The sequence below is a fragment of the Phyllostomus discolor genome, chromosome 1 (assembly GCF_004126475.2).
Source record: "Phyllostomus discolor isolate MPI-MPIP mPhyDis1 chromosome 1, mPhyDis1.pri.v3, whole genome shotgun sequence".
NCBI classification, from domain to species: Eukaryota; Metazoa; Chordata; class Mammalia; order Chiroptera; family Phyllostomidae; genus Phyllostomus; species Phyllostomus discolor.
This window is the reverse complement of record NC_040903.2, coordinates 84088191-84107982: the sequence shown is the minus strand read 5'-3', so window position 1 is coordinate 84107982 and position 19792 is coordinate 84088191. Positions and strand designations below refer to the sequence as shown.

The 19792-nt window shown below is 36.0% G+C and overlaps 1 protein-coding gene and 1 long non-coding RNA gene across 2 annotated transcripts in view; one reads left to right on the top strand and one right to left on the bottom strand.

The window, feature by feature from the left end:
• DKK2 (dickkopf WNT signaling pathway inhibitor 2) overlaps positions 1 to 19792 on the bottom strand; it is a 97715-nt gene that overhangs the window by 45499 nt on the left and 32424 nt on the right. The gene's annotated exons all lie outside the window — the stretch shown is intronic.
• On the top strand, positions 16468 to 18765 carry LOC118500548. The gene is made up of 2 exons (XR_004903114.1): positions 16468 to 16575; positions 18500 to 18765. It is a non-coding gene; the product is annotated as an uncharacterized LOC118500548 (long non-coding RNA).

The window sequence follows — 19792 nt, the reverse complement described above, 5'->3', positions numbered from 1 at the left end:
GTTATGTTCCCCACCATGCTTTCTATCTTATTAAAGCAACAGTAGCTGCATAATTCAATTTAATGTATTTCAAAAATAATTACTAAGCAATTTGTATCTGTACTTTGCTTAGTTCTGGAGGAGGTAAGGCCTAGAAGATGAACAGGACACCAACGAGACAGGACAGAGCCACCCCCGCCCTCACGGTCATCAACACCGAAGACACGTGCACGGCTACCTGTGATGTAGGTGAGATCATGTAAATGTTAAGCAGTGCTTTAAACTCTTCTGCAAAGTAACACCATAACAAAATCTCTCTAAATCCAGAGCATGAACAGTGCTGTTATTACTTATTTCTATCATCTTCCCTCTATTTTTAGTGTTCTTGCATCCATTCTTTGCATTCTTCTTATCTGAAAGTAATATTCTTGATATGTTTAATAAGGAGAACCCCCTTCTTTGTTCCTAGATGCTTTGGCTGTTGATCAACAAAAGCCATTGAACGACTTAATCTTCTAAGCTTGGCACCACATCAGTCTGGAAGTAGTTTACATGTAGAGTCTTTTGGAGTAAATACTCATTAGAGATTCTGTTAGCTCCTTTGGTCACCCACATTTTTCAGTGGGTGGCCCGGTTGGTATCCTCATTATTTTATTTTCCACTCCTGAAAATAATCCAGATGTAGCAACCTGACGCTCCTTTTTTTGGTACCCTTTATCCATTGTAATGGAGCATCCATTTATTTGTGGTGTTAGTTAATAGATCCAGAGAAGTAAGGGCCTCGGCTAGTGATGCTATAATAATTTTTTTTTGCTAATACAGTATGCCTTTTTCAGTGCAACTTTTTGAAATGCAATCTAATCACTTCAAGGATAATTCACTAGCAATGTCTCACACATGAGACCTCAAAGAATTGTCATCTCCCTCCCTCCTTCCACCTCTCTCTTTCATCACCCCATCTCCTCTCCATCCCCATATTTACTGAAGTGAACAAACTAGGTCACAGAATCAAAATGTATCAAAGTTATTAACAAATTACAGGGCAAAACTCTTGCTTTTTCACTTACAACCTAGATAGATTTTCATTACCTAGAGCTTCTTGATTAGTACTTGGATCAGAGAAGCAGTCTGTATAATGTCATCTTTCTAGGAGTAGCAATAAAATTTTTCAAGAAAAATTTAACTAATGTTCTTTGACTAACTATTAGGTGCAAAACAAAGTACTGTTAAAAATACAGGAGGATAAATGCTTTTTCTTCTTATGGATCTTGAATTCTTGTTCCATAGCCAATGTAAACAGGTTGGCACTTTTTCCTCATGGTTATTATGATAAGCATTTGTAAAATTCTTATAATAATATCTATCAGATGGGATATTTATTAATGTATGGATTGAAATCATAATATACATAAAGTTCATAGGACAGTTGATAGCTTTTTCTTATAGGTACCAATATATGAGAAACTATTGAATTCGTCTCATATGAATTAGCATCAATTTTCAATAGGAAAACAAGTTTTTAATTTTAGAAATAATAAGCTCTAAGGTTATTTTGTTAATTTCCCCATGGATGACAGGAAATGGAGAGATGTGGTGTTGGAGGATAAGGAAGTATGACCATCTAATAGATATTGGGCATTATATGGTATATTTGATTCCATTATCTCATTTAATATTCAAAATGACCATGCAAGGCACCTGTGGTTTTGTCTATTGTGCAAAAAAAAAAAATCCTAAAACATGAGCCAACAAAATTTAAATAAAGAGCCCAGATGTGAAGGTAAGTTCATGTGGCTCAAAAATTCACATTGTTCCCATTCCTTGAGTTCTGATCAAACTACTTAATATCATTTTTTCAAAGACAGGAAAAGTGTAGGAAGCATCCTGTCACCTTGTGCAAAGTCATATAGTATCTTGGATTTTAACTGCTGCTAAGATTTAATAACTGTGGAAAAAACAGCCAGCAAGGTATCCTCCTGTGTGCCATAAATAGGCCACGCCACGGTAAATTATATGCTCCTGACTTATCCTAGGAGAATCCCCACATCACTGTTGGACAGTGTTGCTGACCAAAACCATGAGGGCTTGCACGTGTTCAGGATCTGCTCCACTAAGTGTGCAGCACACTCAGCAGATGCTGGGCTATTTTCGGCCTCACTACCGACTTACTCACTACCCTCATGCACATATGTAGTTTCTGTCTTTTCTCACATGCTACATCCAGACACATCCAGGTGTCTGTTTGTTCATCAGACTTTTACAGTTAACCACAGAAGACTTTTATAAATGGTCAACTGGATTCATAGGGGACAATTCATAAAACTAGTCACTTCAATTTACTATTGTAAGTCTTACATTAATTATACATAAAACAACACATAACATTTCATTTTGGTGTATGTATTATGTTTTTTCCCCAATCTATATTAAGAAAGCATCTCCTATATAGAAGGCTATAAGACCTCTGAAATAAAAGCTTAATTTTAACAAAATGACATAACTATTGCTGTGTAGCTGTGGCCATACATATTTATTTTAACTATCAATGTGATTTGAAACTCAGAACAGTTTGAGGCACTATTATTATTAATGTTAACTTAGACTATATGGATGTATACCTGAATATTTAGAAAAGCATATATTTACATAGGCAGAAATATATAGATACATTTTGTGCATACATATGTGCACATATATGCATATATAACTAGCCATATGTTGTCAAAAATAAGTTTAGATATTTAGGCCCAAAACTTTAAAATTTAAATTTCTTAACTTTTCTGCATGTTACATAATGACTATTATATCATGATTATGTGCTTAACATGAGGGAAAGCAAATGGAAGACATGTAATTTGACTTTTACTCAGAATTACACTAGATGCATCATCCAAGAAGAACAGAAGTGCAGAAATGGAGATCACATAGAGGGTTAGCAACAGAGGAGTGGGAGGAGGAGAGAGGGGGTAAAGGTACAGAGAATAAGTAGCATAGATGGTAGGTAGAAAACAGACAGTGGGAGGGTATGAATAGTATGAGAAATGTAGAAGCTAAAGAACTTATTACACATGGACATGAACTAAAGGGGGCGATGTGGGTGGGAGAGGGTATGCAGGATGCAGGGGAGTGAAGGGGTGAAAATGGGACAACTGTAATAGCATAATCAATAAAATATATTTTTAAAAAAGTATTATAAGTAATAGTACCTTGTGGGTTTTTTGGTTTTTTTTTTGGACACAAGTAATAAGACTTTTCTATTCTGGCTGATTTACTATGAGTCCCTGCTAAACTCTTTGTAAAGTTCATAGAAAATTCATTTACTCACCAATGAACATGTTAAACAGATTCTATGTGCAAAGTCAAATAAAAGTGCTGTGGTAGTGTTGCTGTTTTCAATAATGCTACCTACCAATAATAAGTAGGAGCTCTGAGATACTGCAGGAGGTACTTGGAGAAGGCATGTATATGAGAGGTAGCCCAAGCCAGTACAAAGGGTATTATGCAATAATATTGGATCAGCACTCTAACAACTTTTTAATAGCTTAAATACATGGTCTCATCTTATTCTTGAGACAATAATATTAAGTAAATATTATTATTATCTCCCCATTCAAAGAGAGCAAATGACATGGACAAGGATTCAATACAGGTCAGGACTCCAACTCTTGAGAAAGGGATCTGCTCATAACTATGCTTGCACAGCATATAGTAATTTAAAAATTATATAAAGTGTTGACTGACTGCTATTATCAAAAGGGTCAGCCTATATGGGAAAAGTGAATAGAATCAGAGTAAAACAAATTGTGCCCTGTGGACTTATGAAGGAATGGTCTGAGTATTTTTAAAATAGAGAATTGAACAAATAATAAAATTATCATGATTTTATGTTGACACATTATGCAAAAACATATTTCTAACCTTTAATTGGTAACTTTGCTTTCTCTCCATGCTGAGCTTTTCTTTGGGCAATTATCTTCACTGCCCTTTGCCTCCTCCATTGTTTTTGACTATTTGAAATCTTGCTTCCCCTTTAAGGTTTGCTACAAAGCCCATCCTTGTGACATTTCTCAAAGATCATTTCCAAGGGGAGGACTTTCCCTCTTCATTGTTTTTGTTTAAATGTTTATTTATAATTCTTTCTCTTCATATGACACATATAATATATTTGTGATTATGTATATTCTTATCTCTTCATCTAAGTTGTAAATCCTTGGAAATCAAAACTTATGCAATATTTTTTCTTCAGGATTATAGCAGCAACTAAGACAATGTTGGTATACTCGGTAAATATTGGGTGAATCAATAAAATATTGTCAATAAATTGAACCCCAATAGCACTCTAATGACACATTTTGTAATTCTAATAGTACCATCAAAATAACTAATATTCAAAGATTTAAAGTATTTGAAAGTATGACAGTGATAAAACATTATAAAATGGCATTTATTCCAATCTAATTATTTCATTGATTTATTTACTCATTTTCTTCATTTCACCTAAGAAGATATACAGATGGCAAAATGCATCTGAAGGGTGTCTACATTGAACCACAGTGAGATACCAGTGCACATCTATCAGAACAGCTTAATTTAAAAACAATCATGATGACGTCAAATGGATGTTGGTAAGGATGTGGAAAAACTGGACCACTCATCCTCTGCTGATGGACATTAAATGGTGCATTACTCTGCAAAATTTTGGCATCTTTTAAAAAAACTAAAAACACAACTATCAAACAACCCATCAATTATATTCCTGGGCTTTTATCCAAGAGAAATGAAGACATTTGGTCTGACAAAAAATTATCCACAAATATCTGTGTAGTTTTCTTGTAGTGAATATACATAAAGGTTACCATTTTAACCATTTTAAGTGGGCAAATCCAGTGGCATTATGTACATTTGCAGTGTTGTACAATCATCACCACTCTCCATCTCCAGAACTTTCTCACCATCCCAAATAGAAACTTCATACCTGTTAAATAACCCCCCATTTCCGTTTCCCTTCAGTGCCTGCCAACCTCTATTCTACTTTCTGTCTCTATGAATTTGCCTATTCTAGGTACTTCAGATAAGTGGAACCTGGAACCATACATTAATGCTTTCTTTCATGTTTGACTTATTTCACTTAGCATAATGTTTTCAAGTTCATCCATGTTGTAGTATGTGTCAGAATTTCACTCCTTTTTAAGGCTGAATAATAACCCATGGTATGTATATACCACATTTTGTTTATCCATTTATCTGTTGATATATATTTGGGCTGTTTCTACCTTTTGCCTATTGTGAATAATGCTGCCATGAACATTGGTATGCAAGTACCTTTAGTGGCCTTATTCTTAAGGAACAAAAACAAATCCAGTTGTCTTTCAATAGGTAAATAGTTAAACAAACTGGTATATCCATACCATAGAATACTACTCAGCATTATAAAGGGATGAACTATTGATATACACAACTGGAGGAAGTTTCAGAGAATTATGCTGATTGAGAAAAGTTGATCCCAAAAATTATATGACTGTATGATTTCATTTATGAAACATTCTTAAAATGACAGGATTAGGGTGAGAGAAAAGGGAATGTGAATATAAAAGGCAACATAATAGATCTCTGTGCAGTGGAAATGTTCTATATTTTGATGTATCAATGTCACTATCCTGGTTGTGATACTGTAATATAGCTTTACAAAATGTTACAACTGGGGAAAAATGGGCAAAGGGTAAATCAAGTCTCTCTCTCTCATTTATTACAACTGCATGTGAATCTACAATGACATCAAAATAAAATGTCCAACTAAAAGAAAGAAAAGAAGAGAGAAAGGGAGGGAGGGAAGGTGGGGTCTCTGAAGACAACTTGGTGTAGATTCCCAGTCAACCAAGCTTCCTCCACATTGCCCCCTAATGGTGGCCCAGAGGTACTGTGAGAATATTAAGATACAGTTCCAGAAGGGAAAGGGTGGTGACTAAGATATATTTGAATACACCTTTAACAGGATCCTAAACAACAAAGCAAAGAAACAAGCAAAATATAACCAAAGACACTGAAATAGAGGACAGGCTGACAGTGACCACAGGGGAGAGAAGAGGGAATTTCAGGGGACATTGGGAAGGGTTCACGGGAACAAACTTAAAGGACACATGGTCAAAAACTAGGGGGAGGGTGGTAATGGGAGGGAAGTGGGGAGGTGTGGGAGGGGGGCTGGATTGGGAGTAAAAAGGAGAAAACTGTATTTGAACAATGATTAAAATAAAATTTTTTAAAAAGTTATATTTGAATACCTAAAGTGTACTTATACACAATTATAAAGTGGCATAATTATAAATTTCTTTCACCTTGAATTTCTTGCAAGTATTCTCTGAAAAGTTCTAGCATATGCTGTATCTTGACACTAAGGAGCCACAGTCAGTGCAATAGGAGTTACTCTGACTGGAGACATGTTATGGAAGTGCAGGGCATACTCTGGTTCTTCTTCATATTGTATAAATATCGTGTCTTTTTACTAAAGACTTCCAGAATGGGAAGTAAATTTGAATCTTATGTTAATTATATGAGGCCTTGCTTTGATGGTGCAAACTGTTTAGTTTTAATGGAAGACATTGTTGTGAAGTGAAAGCAGTACTTTAAAGAAATCCAGAGTTGGTTACTTTTAAGTTCCTGGTGTTGCCATGCACTCCATAGGAATTTCAGGCTAAGCATAAATAGATGATCTTTTAATAGTTTTAGAAAGTTACAAATTTTGATGCAGATTGGCAATCTTTGTGTGGAATAGCAGACTATCACAGAATATATCTCTCTATAAACCAGAAAGTGTTCCAGAGACATTCACATACTCACACCATTGATGAACCCATGTCAGAAAAGTCTACAGCCTCTAACTTGAAGCAGCTGGTGCATTCTAAATAAGGAGAGCCCATGCTCCAAGAATCATTAGTACCATCACTAAGAATCAGAATCCTCAATTTAAATGTTCCTCATTATTCTCTCTTTAGGGGGATTTATATCACATAACTGTTAGGTCTTCCCTATTGTTCCCAGACTGTCATGCATAAATGTCAACAAGAGCATATTTCATTCATATTCTAAAATTAAACCCTTTATCCCATAATGAGCCATAATCATGACCACATACAACTATGACTTACCATAACTAAAATAAATGGCATGGGATATATTGTTGGCTTATGTTTGAAATAGCAAAAGCAGATTTTTGAATTAAATAATTGCTTGCTAACTATTTGGGACATAATTACTACGTATTTTCTTTCCATGTATCTCCATGTAGTTAGACAGCAAATTGTTACAATGCCCCATTAGTAGAAGCGAAGAATCACTGTGTGTGTGTGTATATGTATATACAAAATACACTCTGAGAATGTGATCATTCTTAGTATAGAAGAACAAATTGGATCATGAAATCTTTCCTAATGATAAAATGTTTAAATTATCTTTATTGACAACTTTCATGTACTGTTACAGTATGTCAATGATCTCATTTGAAGGGCATAATGATTCTATAATTCAATAGACTATAAAATACCTTTTCGCCCCAACACCCATGTTTGTTTCCTTGGTAACCTGATGTTTTATTTAAGAACTCAGCCTCCTTCATTTACTGAGGTTTGTCAGTTGGGGCATTATACTTTCTCCTCCCTCCCGTGGCCAAAGGAAGGAATGCAAGATCTTAACTAGTACTCACAAGTTTCTCTGGGAATTTGCATCTTGAGTAGAGAGGCCAAAGGATGAAATTTGATTAGCGCTCTTTTGCTGTCGAGGTATACTTATAACACCCATAAAGTCTTTTCTATAGCCCTGAGCTCAATGGGTTCATATTCTCTTGAGACCAACTTCATTCTCTCATTTAATTTTTTTTCTTTTTTTAATTTATTTTTTATTACTGCTCAGTTATAGTTTTCCCCCTTTTACCCCCGGTTGCTCTCGCCTGGCCTGTCCAACCTCAGCTTCCAAAGACAACCCCTACCCCATTGTCCTCGTCCATGGGTCCTTTGTACATGTTCCCTTTCTTTCCCCCATTATCCCCCTCCCAACCCTCTGGTCACTGTGAGTTTATTCTTTATTTCCATGTCTCTGGTTCTTTTTAAATTTTTTTATCTACTTCATATCCTCATAATAAATATAAAAATATATTTCGTATAAGTCACTTAAGAGTTTATTTCTATTGCTTACACCTGAAAAAACCTCTGATATGATGTTACCCTCTTTCTGCAGATGAAAAACGGAGGTGCAGAGAGGAGAAGGAACTAGTCCACAATCATACAGCATTTAGGTAGCACAGGTGAACTCAGGCCTGCTTGATTCCAAGCTCTGCTTTCAATCTCCAAGTAACAATGCCTCTGTTTCAATTTTAGACAAGTTTACATGAGAGGAAGACTAGATGGCCACACAGTCATATTAGATCAGACCAACAATATAACATGGATACGTGAGAAAGCACCACTTGCTTTGTTAAAGTTAATCAGATAGTATTTATTATGCACCCAAAGGATTTCTTGTGCTAAATAAAGAATACAAACCATAACCAGTTTTGCAGTGATTCTGAAGTTTCCTGTCATTCCCTTTTGAATGTTTAATGTTACACAGCTGTGCTTAATTCCAGAATTAACATGGGTTCAAGTACAGTCCCTACCTGCACTTAAAAAATATTTTTATTTCACACCCATTTAGCAAGAGAGGATATATGAAGTCTAATGCAACAAGTGGTAACATGTGTGTAAACATCACTTGAAAACTCCCATGAAGAATTACATTGTAAATCAAAGTTAAATGCAGGAGGATCGAATTATGCATAGATTGAAAATAAGAATGGGAAGCAGCACTGTGATGTCTTTAACCTCAAGGTAAAGGGCGTAGTCCCTATTGTGACTTGGGTGCAGATCACATCTCTGGGTCTCTGTTTTCCTCCTTTCCCAGTGTTATTAAAAGAAAACAAGACTATTGAATGGTCTACATGCACTCCAATTAAAGGTCAAGGACAGGATGTGGTGAGACCATGGCTGAGGAAGGGGCTGGACTCTGCAGAATAGAGCCTACCTGATTTATTCCACCAAAGCATGGGCTCTCCCTTCCTCAAAGTGACCTTACTGCCACCCCTATGGTCTTTTCTAGCTCTGTTAGAAAGTGGTTACCCTCGGGGCTGAGGAAAAAGTGTGAGATTGTCTAAGAGACTGGGTGGGAGGGAAAAGAAATGCTGAAGACCACCAACATTACAAGGAATGTTTTAAAATTAATATAGCAAAATCAGCAACCTTTCCCCCTAACTTTTGTTTAAGATGTCTTAGGGTTATAAAGACAAGAAAATCTGGGCTTGATTTTGGAATCTATACTTGCTAACTTTGTGACTTTGAAGAGGTAGTTTCTCTGTGCCTCAGTTTCCCAGTCTATAAAATGAGGACATCTCAAAAACATTCCTATCTCCAAGAGTTATGGGGAGAATTATATTGGACAATATATCTAAAACTTGTCTGGCATATGATAGCTGCTTAACAATATTAGCACTTCCTTCTATTCAAGAAATAGCTTTGAGGATTATTCCTCTAGACCATACTGTAAAAGTTGTTTAGGAAATATTATTAGAAGCCAAGGGCCACTTACCTAATAGTTCCCACTGAACATATCCCACAAAAGAAGCCTGTTTCTTTCTCTTTACAAATAGAGTGGTAATTTTGCTTATCAAGAATAAAATGAATTAGTCACTGATTTTATTTTCAGTGGTGGTGGTATTAGTTAGGGTCCCCCCAGTCAGAAACTGATGGCATATTTAAGCTGTGCTTTTCAAGAGTATAAAGGGGCTAGTTATAGTAGTGTGGGCAAGGTCTAGAGCAGGAATGTCCAATAGTGGCAGCCATGTAGTAATTTAGATTTTTTAATAACCACATTTAAAAAGTAAAAAGAAACAGGTAAAATTAATCTTAATAATATATTCAGTTTAACCAAACATAACCAAAATATCATTTTAATATGTAATGTTTTAAAAGTTATTAGGATGATATTTTTTCGCATATTAAGTCTTTGAAATGGCATATGTATTTTACATTTACAGCCTATCTCAGTTCAAATAATAAATTCTCAAATAAAATATATCCTACAATAAAATTCTGTTTAATGGGAATATGTTTTATACTATTGCTGTTTTTTTAATTTTAATCAAGTAAAATTAAACATTTAATTCACCTGTTACACTGCTTTGACAGACACACCATGAAGTGGCCAATCATCTCTTGGAGCTGTTGGCTGCCATATTGGAAGCTGCAGGTTTAGAGAAATGGAAGAAATGGTGAAGTAGCCTAAGATGGGCAGGGAAGAAAACCATTACCTCTTTTAAGCCTGAAGAAGAGACTGTTGTTAAAGAAACGTGAATAGTGTTGGTGTATAAAGAAAGTCCCCTTTATGCACCTTTGGTTGAGAGACACAGCCAACCTCAATGGCCCAGTACAGAGGACAAAAAGTATAAACACATGGAAGTACACTCCTCTAGGGGCATGCTGGTAACCGGATTTTCCAAAAATGAAAACCCTGATTTGTAACATTTGCTCAATTCCATGGTGTAAGTTTACCATCATGGTTGATTGCAAGCTAGAAACATGATACCACTGACAGCAAAGTTGGGGAAAATGTGCAGAATTGACTCGAACACGCCACTGAATCTCTTCCTACCATTCAAACTCCCATCTTTTCTGGTGGCAAACTCAACTGGCAACCAGAGGCAGGGGTGCTTCTGATGCATTTCACACAGGTCATCCTCCTAAGGCACAGAACAGGTTGGAGAAGGATCAGGAAGCTCAAGCAGAAAATACGCAAAGGTGAACTGAAAAGAAAAACCTGGAATCATCTTTGAGAGGGCGGCTCCCTTGTAGTACAGGCTTACCCTGCTAGGTGAGTGTTCTAGAAGTCCTTCTGTATCAGTGCAACAGCTGGCATTTGTCATGAGAAGCTGCGTGTAGCTTCAGTGAAATTTTTTTGAAGGCTGAACGTGCTTGCCCATTTCATGATGAGTGATTTACAAGAGCACCCACCCATACTGCGGCTGAGTGTTCAGCAGTTTTTAACCAAAAACATCATGACCCCCATGTTTCACTATTCCCCCATCCTTCCCCGAGCTACTTTCTTTTTGTTCCCCTGATGCAAAAAGTCCTCAAAGGAAACATTTTACCAATGTGGAAGAGGTGAAACAAAAATTGCAGAAGCACTAAAAGATATCAAAACTGATGCATTGAAAAACTGTTTTGAGCAGTGTAAAAGTCTTGATGGTTGTAGTACATCAAATGGAGAGTACTTTGAAGGTGATTGAAGTTTGAACATGTAAAAATAAACACAAAATTTTTTATAAATAAATTGTTTTTTTGCATCTTGCCCCCCTGTACTCAATGTTCAAATAAAGAAGGCCTATCTACCTTTTTCTCTCTTCCTTCCTGTACATTTAGAAGAAAATGATGATCAGAAGAAAGCTGAAAAATACAGCATAGAATTTGAAGGTAGGATGCAAAATAGAACAAGCATCAGATTATTTATCTTTTAGATGAAAAACTTTGTTATAGGTGAGTACAAATTTATGCAAAGGAAGAAGAATGCCTTTCCAATATGAATCAATGGTGGAAACCACTTGAGAAAAATAATAAATATAGCTTCACAAATTATGCAGGCACATTTCTTTTTTGCAACAGAAAAAGAAAATTCCTTTGCAAAAAGAATTTTGCAATTATTAAAATGTTACATTTTGTATAAAATAATGAGTTTATATTAACAGCATAATTATTTAGTATACATTATTGCCAAAATTGATGCACTGCATAAAGTGTGGTTCCGAGTTCATTATTTTAACCTCCATTTTAGGAATCACCAAGTTTGTATACCTGCATTCTACAGCTGTCTACACCCTTATGTCCAGTACTCCTTCAAGCCTGCCTTTCAGTTTTGTTCGTAGCATGTTAAGTCCAGGTTTCCATCATGTTGACCCCATGCCTGTGCCTGCTTTATGGTCCTCTGCCCTCTATTTCCTTCCACATTATCCCACCTAGCACTGCTTCATCATCCATTCTAACACAGTTTTTCAGTCATCCCACTGCTCTAGAGCCTTTAGGGTTCTCTTTCTACTATCAACACAGATCCAAATTCTTGGCCTGGCTCTTCAAAACACTACTTAACTTGAATTTAACCTACCTTTCTAAAGTCTCGTATGAGCACATCTGTGCAGCCAGATCAAGTTATTGTAATTTCCAGAATGCCGGCTGCCTTTGTCTCAGTACTTTGTTTCATACAGACTCCCCCTTTTACTGGGTCTCCACACACACACACACACACACACACACACGTGTATACATGTATACATCAGAATACTGTTTTTCCTCATCTGTACAGTTCCAAATCCCACCCATTATTGAGGTTAGTCATCGGGGTTCAAGCTTTCTGAAGCCCTGATAAGCCTTTAGCCTGCATCCTCAGCTCCAAACGCTGCATTCCAGTGACCGTTCATTCCCGCACCCATTTGCCGCTTTGGAGGCTCTCCCCAGTTGTTTCTGTGGCCAACCTCACATCACTTTTTCTTCTTTCCATCTTAACATTAAACTCTGACTGATCCCTTAGATCCAAAAAGGTGACTAAATTTTGAATCCAAGTCACTTACTCAGTGTGTTCTCAGAGGTCTGAGATTAGCAGCAGGCAATGAAAGATTAATAATTTTGCAAGTATGTACTTGTAATAAGATTATCTATGCTTGAGCAGAATTATCCTATCATCAGCAGTTATATATGTGGTGCTAGTTTTCCCTAAGTCTTGGAATCACCTTATTATTAAATGAAAGTTTTGCATTAGGAAATAGCAGAAATGCTAAAGGTTTGGGTTGGTTAAGTGCCAACCTGTGGTTAAGTGCCAAACATTTTGCATATTTTCATACTGGCAAAAAACTCCAACACATGAACTGCTGCTTTGCTCTCCCGAGTCCAGTGTTTCTAGCGTGGTCCCCAGAATTATTGGAGAAATATCCCTTCCCACCTGCCACCTAGCACCTCCTGGCCATTAAAGATTTTCCCATGGGTTGGCTTCTGAACTCAGGCTGTTATTGACGATCTGGAAGAGCAATCATCAGTCTGTACTCCATGAGATGTTAATAGATGCTGGTGTAGAAAGGGATGTATATTAAAATAAATTCTGGATATGCTGGCTAAAACAAATATGTTCTTATTGCAGAATTCATAGCATTTCCTAGGCTAATGTGAAACCTGAATAATTAAAAAGAGAATATAGTAGGTAGCATTTCACACATATATTTGAATAAAAAATCTCCCCACTGCTGTAATACACCCTGCCCCTAGAACATGAGAACTTACATTATAGGGTTGTAAAGGTCAACTGGAGAACACTTAGTGCTTAGCAGAAGATGAAAAAATGCTTTGGGCTCATTGTTGTCATTGTTGTCATGGAGATGTCTAACTAAGGTCTCACTAGGTGTTCCTGTGCCCTCTGAGAAAGAAACAGAGCTGTGTATGGATTGAAGGGGGATCTTTTTTGGAGCTAAGAAGATCCCATATGGATACTGCAGAGAACTGCCACGGACCTCTCTTGGGGTTCCTTTGAATGAGAAGCCAGTTCAAGTGCAGACAAGTTTATTCTTTTCCACTCTTCCAAAAGCCTAGCTAACCAGGACTCAATTAAATAGTGTGCAGTCATGAATGGTTCAGAGCACAGCTTTGGAGTCTTGCTTAAATTTTGGTTCTTCTTTTGGTGACCATATATCCTTGGGGAAATTATTTAAGTAAGTTATGCCTATATATCTGCATAATTTGAAAAAATAATATTTATCTTTCTGTGTTGTCAGTAATTCAAGAGATTATATATATGAAGTACTTAGCCCATGCCTGATACATGGTAAAGCACTCAATAAATGGAGGCTCTGAATTATCCCAGGATTAGGTTCATTTCTCTAGTTTGTTTTAACTGTGAAATACTAGCTAACTTTACCCATGTGCATTGCCACAGTATCCATGAAGACCAATTTCCTTCACAATTTGCTTGAGTAAATAGGTTGGCCACTTGGATTGCTGACTGATTGGATTGCTGGGTTAGGCCCGTGAGGATTAATGTGTAACCCCTTGCTGTTAGGACATGGACAGGGAATTCATACCAGCTCCCAGTGACCACTGCTCTGGGTAGCTCAAACAGGCCAACTAGATTACAAGATCAAAAAGAAACCTCTAAAGCAACTCTCCTATTCCTTTATTTTTTAAAACACATGAATAGTTTCTAATCTAATGCTTGAAGATTTAGTTCCTAGTTAAAATAAAAAGTATTCCCAAGTTCATTGCTCTGATTAGGAAGGTTGTGAATAATGCTGAAGTTATCCACAATCCAGTGGTAGGAAGCTGTGGGAAAAATAATTTTAATTTTAGATGTTTCATGCACCACTGCTAATGTTATCTATCCTGTTCGGGCAGGGAGAAAACTGGCAAGAGTTGTGAGATGGGGAATTTATGTGAGTTAATGGAAATGTTGTGGCTGACCAACAAAGGAACTTACCCAGCCAAAATCCAAACAAAAAATATTAACTTGGAAGGGGGAAAATGCCTACAGCATAATAATATCGTGCACTGAAATCTTATCTAGTGGTTGAAGTAATTCAGTTTGAAGAACTTTAAGAGCATTTTGTGGTTTATGGTAACTGCCAACAGACGCTGTATGTAGCCGCCTCTCCATTATTTAGTTCACATACCGTCCTCTCCCCTCACCAAAGGGCCATTTAGCTTTCCTTATCTCTGGGCTGTTACCAACCTGTTTCAGACCTCTTAGGACAAAAGCCACACACGGCTTGTTATTTCCAAAAATTGAAGTGGCCACAACACATATGAAGATTTATTCACATTCACTGAAGATAATTTTTCAGTCTACTTACAGTTTTGATCCAGGTTTTAGATACATGTATGACTCTTTCTTCCAGAAAGAAGTCTTGCAAAGCAATCACACACACACACAAGACCCTCATTACAACTTCACAATTAAATGTTATAATAATTCTGAATTAAACAATTCAAAGGATTGGTTATATGGAGCTATTGCAGAAAAAATTAAAAATTAGAGACTAATTCTCCTTTTTCTTTTGGATTTCAACACCATGACTTTCTTTGTGTTAAGTAATAGGAGAACGAGCCCCAAAGAATAAGAAGAGCTTGCTAAGGAACCTAGCAAATTAGCCCTTATTGTCAATAACGTGCCCCATCTGGCCCCCAGCTGCTCTCCTTTGAAGTCCTGCTGCTCTTCCAAGGACTGTCCTGCTCACCTGACCCTAGAGCTCGTACTACAAGGGCTCTTGTTTGACCAACACCTGGCATGTGCAGTTAACTCAGCTGACACAGCTTCAGGGAGATGGCTGAACTTACTCTCTTATTCATGTTGCAGGTAAAATATGCTGTTATTCTACCACTAAGAACTTCTCAAGGCTGGCATATTATTTTATTATAATAGTGTTCATTTGTTATATATAATATTATTGATACTGTTAGTAGTATTAATTATATATCACACTAGAACTATTACCTAAAATATTAATTTTTAAAAGTTTAATTTTTTCCATTTTCAAGTCTTTATAATTTAATAACATTAAGTGTTTTATTAAGATTAATAGTAGTCCTGATATCATTTTCTAGGACAATATCTGAGAATTAATATTAGGAATTAAAATATGCAGTATTGTTAATCTTTTCACTTCATGTTTTTTAGTGATAGACATTGTGGAAAATATGTTGATTTTCCTACTTAAAGTACTTTATATAAGAATCTATAAATTAAAATTAAACTTTATCTCAGAAACTTCACCAATGTCCCATTTATTAATTTTTCAGTTTAAAGTCTCAGTTGCTGGTCTCTTGATTTTCATGAAATAAAATACACAGAAAGAATTTATTGTGCTCTTGTTTATTCACTATTTGCTGAAGCAATAGTTGAGGATTAAAATCCCCAATATTAATTTTTATAATCCACATAATGTAGGAAGAAGAACAAACCATTCTCACACACAGAATGAGGTCACTAAGGAAGGGGACACTATGTACCTTTAAGTACCCCCTCTCCATTAGAAATCCCCCCAAAATTTTACTTTCTTATTTTTACTTAATCAGCCATATGAAAATCTGTCCCAAACTGTACTTTTGATACATTGAGAGAGATCTTACTGAGGAAAATAGTTCTGAAGAATTAAAAACTAAAAATACCTACTTTGGAAATCTATCTTTCATTTGTGAAAATCAAATAGAATTATATATAGACCAGTTAGATTTGTCATTGTAGATCTTCAGAACCACAGGATCTTTAAAATGATGTGTTTAGCTACAAATCTAACCTCATCTACAAAATTTGTAGACAAGATTTTAAAAATATGATTCAATTTATGGAGGACATAGAATATGCCTCAAGAATAAAGTATAAACTTAGAGATTTCTTATTCCAAGTACTCTGATCAGGATCCCATTCTATTTCCAGGAAAGATAACTGAACGCTTCTCAGAGATAGCAGATTGTAAGTTTAGTATACTACAAACAGAAGAAAAAAGGTTCCTGAATGAAGAAAGAACTCTTTTGAGCTCAGAATTCTAAGGTAAACTATGAAATCATGTGGATATTGAAGTTGGCAGATCTTGGAGGCCAAGACTACCCCACACTCCAAGACATCAAAGAAAGGCAACGTCTGGTGATTAACCTCACACACAAAATTATTGGGTCATGGGATGGAGACAGGTTTTCATAGTTCTCACAGTGACCTGTTTGCTAGTCTAATAACTAGCAGAACAAGGAAAAGCAGCTGCACAAGATTGGCGCTCTCCTTCCTAACGCAGTTGTGACAGGAATACAACCACAGGGTTTTTCCTGTTTCTCTACAGAGAGTCCGTCTGACATCTAGTTCAGCCTTTTTCTGTAGGCCAAGGTTAACTCTGTGAACCTTATTTTAATTTGACTAATAATAAGTGACACATAATTTTAAAGCAAATCATTGATTTGAGAACTATCATATATTAAATATTCCCTATAAGTTGGAATATGTTTACATTCAGAACACTCCTAAGGGTTCTATAACACAAAACAGCCATTTATTTTCATAATATCTCTGACTTTTTAAAAAATGTACCTTATGCAAAATTCAAATTTGAATCTCTGTAATGCCTACCCATTAGTCCTAATTCTCTCTTTCATTTACAGAGAATAACTATTCTCATCATACTCACTATACAATACAAGAGCTCATTCTATATCAGCATCTAGGCCAGGGCCTGACATGTACTAGGCTCTTAATAAATGTTTGTTAAATAAATGTCTGAATGAATGAATGAATGAATGAACAATTACTTTATATCAACACAAAATACTGCTAGACATTTTTTCTAGGTTAAAAAGTTTCAGTTATTCTATTTGTTCATCCTGTGAAATAGTTTTCAGATATTTTTACCAGCAAAGTCTTGCATATGTTGGTGGGAATATATGATCACATTATACATGTAATGACAGTATGCAAATAGATTAAATTCCTCCTGAGTTATTAGAACTCACCAAGAGTAAACAACAGATTATTTGAAGCCAATCAGCTAGGCACGCACCCAAGAAATATGAAGGGGGGCCTCTCCCAAAAAAATATCTCCATTTATTTATTTTAAAAAATGTGCATTTATTCTTACATGTTTAAACTTCAGTCATCTTCAAAATACTCTCCATTTGATGCAATTCACCTATCAAGACGTGTGTTTCACTGCTCAAAACTGGTTTTGAATGCATCGATCCTTTTAGTGTTTCTGCCATGTTTTTGTTTCACCTCTTCCACATCTGCAAAATGTTTTCCTTTTGAGGACTTTTTCATCAGGACAACAGCAAAAAAAAAGTCACTGGGGCAAGACTGGATGAACAGGGAGGGTGAGGCACAAGGGTCATGCCGTTTTGGTTGAAAACCACTGAACACTCAGCCCAGTGTGGGCTGGTGCTCTCATAAATACCGCATCATGCAGTGGGCAAATGCACTGACTGGTACGCTGATACCTGTGGGTTCCCAGAACACTCACCTAGTGAGGGAAATACTGTACCACTAGGGGCCTGCCCTCCAGAAGATAATTCTGGTTTTGGGGGGGTTTCCCTCTGTATATTTCTTAATTTCCTCAGCATTCAATTCTTCCTTTACAGCACCAACTAAAACACTTCCTTGCGATTTCATTCAGAAAAGTTATTGGAGGACAGAAACATATTAAGTCTGAAAATCAAAACATCCCTGATAAAGACCCTAGTAGCTTAAATACTGAATTTTCTTCTCAAAAATCTCTGAGACTCAGGTGTATTGAAATAAATACTCATGTCTATGTATGTATGTGTAATTGATTACTCAGATGCTTTTTAATAGGAATTATACACTTTTTTCCTCATTGTAAGAAAATAGTTTTCTTTTTTATGATCTACCAAATTACAGCTGACTAAACATACCTATTTAATGAAAATGGATTCCATTAGAGTGTAATCTTACCCAACTATTGTTTTCTTCTCAGGAAATAATGGAGAACATATGCAGATGCTTTTAATATCAGGCTCCTGTTTCTAGAATTACAGTCTTAAAGCTGTCAAGACTATTCAAGAACATGGATGATCCAGAGCTTGTCTGGCATATAAAACATGCTTTTTGAACATTTAAGTAGGAGAAGCAGGAGAATGCCAAACATAGAAAGCCTGAAATATCCAAGCAAAGGGACATTTCTTTTCTTCTCAGGTGTCATTCTGTTTTTCCAAAAATAAATGAATCTTATTTTCTAATCTATTTTGAATGTACTGGGCCTTTCTACTCCATTCTGTTTCAAATCCACAATGTGGTAACCCTACCTTTGGACACAAAGCAATTAATTTGGCTTAAATTTCTTTTGGAAGAAGAGGACACAAAATGTATCCACAATTTTCTGTCAAATTGTTGCAATCATTTTGGCTATGCAAGAGTGTAAAGCTCTATTTATATCCCTTTTTTACTTCAGTAAGTGCCATCATCAGTGTTCCCTCCAAGAGCAACCTCTGTAATGGAGGCCAGCCAGCAGTTTACAAGAAATTTTATTTAAGTCCGAAGTTCTAGTCAAAAAAAGAATAGTTACTTAACAAAGTATAATATTTTAAATAAAAATCTTTAATAGATTCTCATTTAGAGGGAATAGTTCTATGAAGTAACAATACTTCCCAATATTGCAGACCTAATAAATTTGTCGCCAAATTTTCTTAAGGTAAGCCATATTCGAATAGCTATGGATAATCAGAAAAACTGCCCTATGTTCCGTGTAGAATGAAAAATCAGTTTATTTGTGCTAATTACAAAAGGCATTAAATAGTACCTCACATTGAGTACTACCCATATATTACAAAGCTTACATCTGAGGCAATATCCCAAGCAATTTTGTTACCTAAATTGATCATATTATAGTGTGTAATTTTGCAACTGATAAAAATAACTTCCTGAATACTATGTGCAAAACTTTTAGAGGAACAATTGTAACATTAAAAATGGGTTCACTGACATAAGCCAATATGTGTGAAAAGCGACTCCTTCGAGTTACCACTTTATATTTCTTTAGGGAAGGTAAGGCAGGAATTGGCTTCAGAGAAAGCATGCAAACTTTGAAATCAGAAGACCTGGATTATTGTCCTGATCTCAGAGTTTGTTTGTGTTTGTAGGCAAATAACTTTACCATCCTGATGATAATCCTGTGCCTACCTTCTAGAGTTACTCTGAGAACCACAGCTGAAGTGTAAATCAGCACAGGCCTGGGTCATTATACATGGTAGGGTGTTAAGAATCAGGTTCT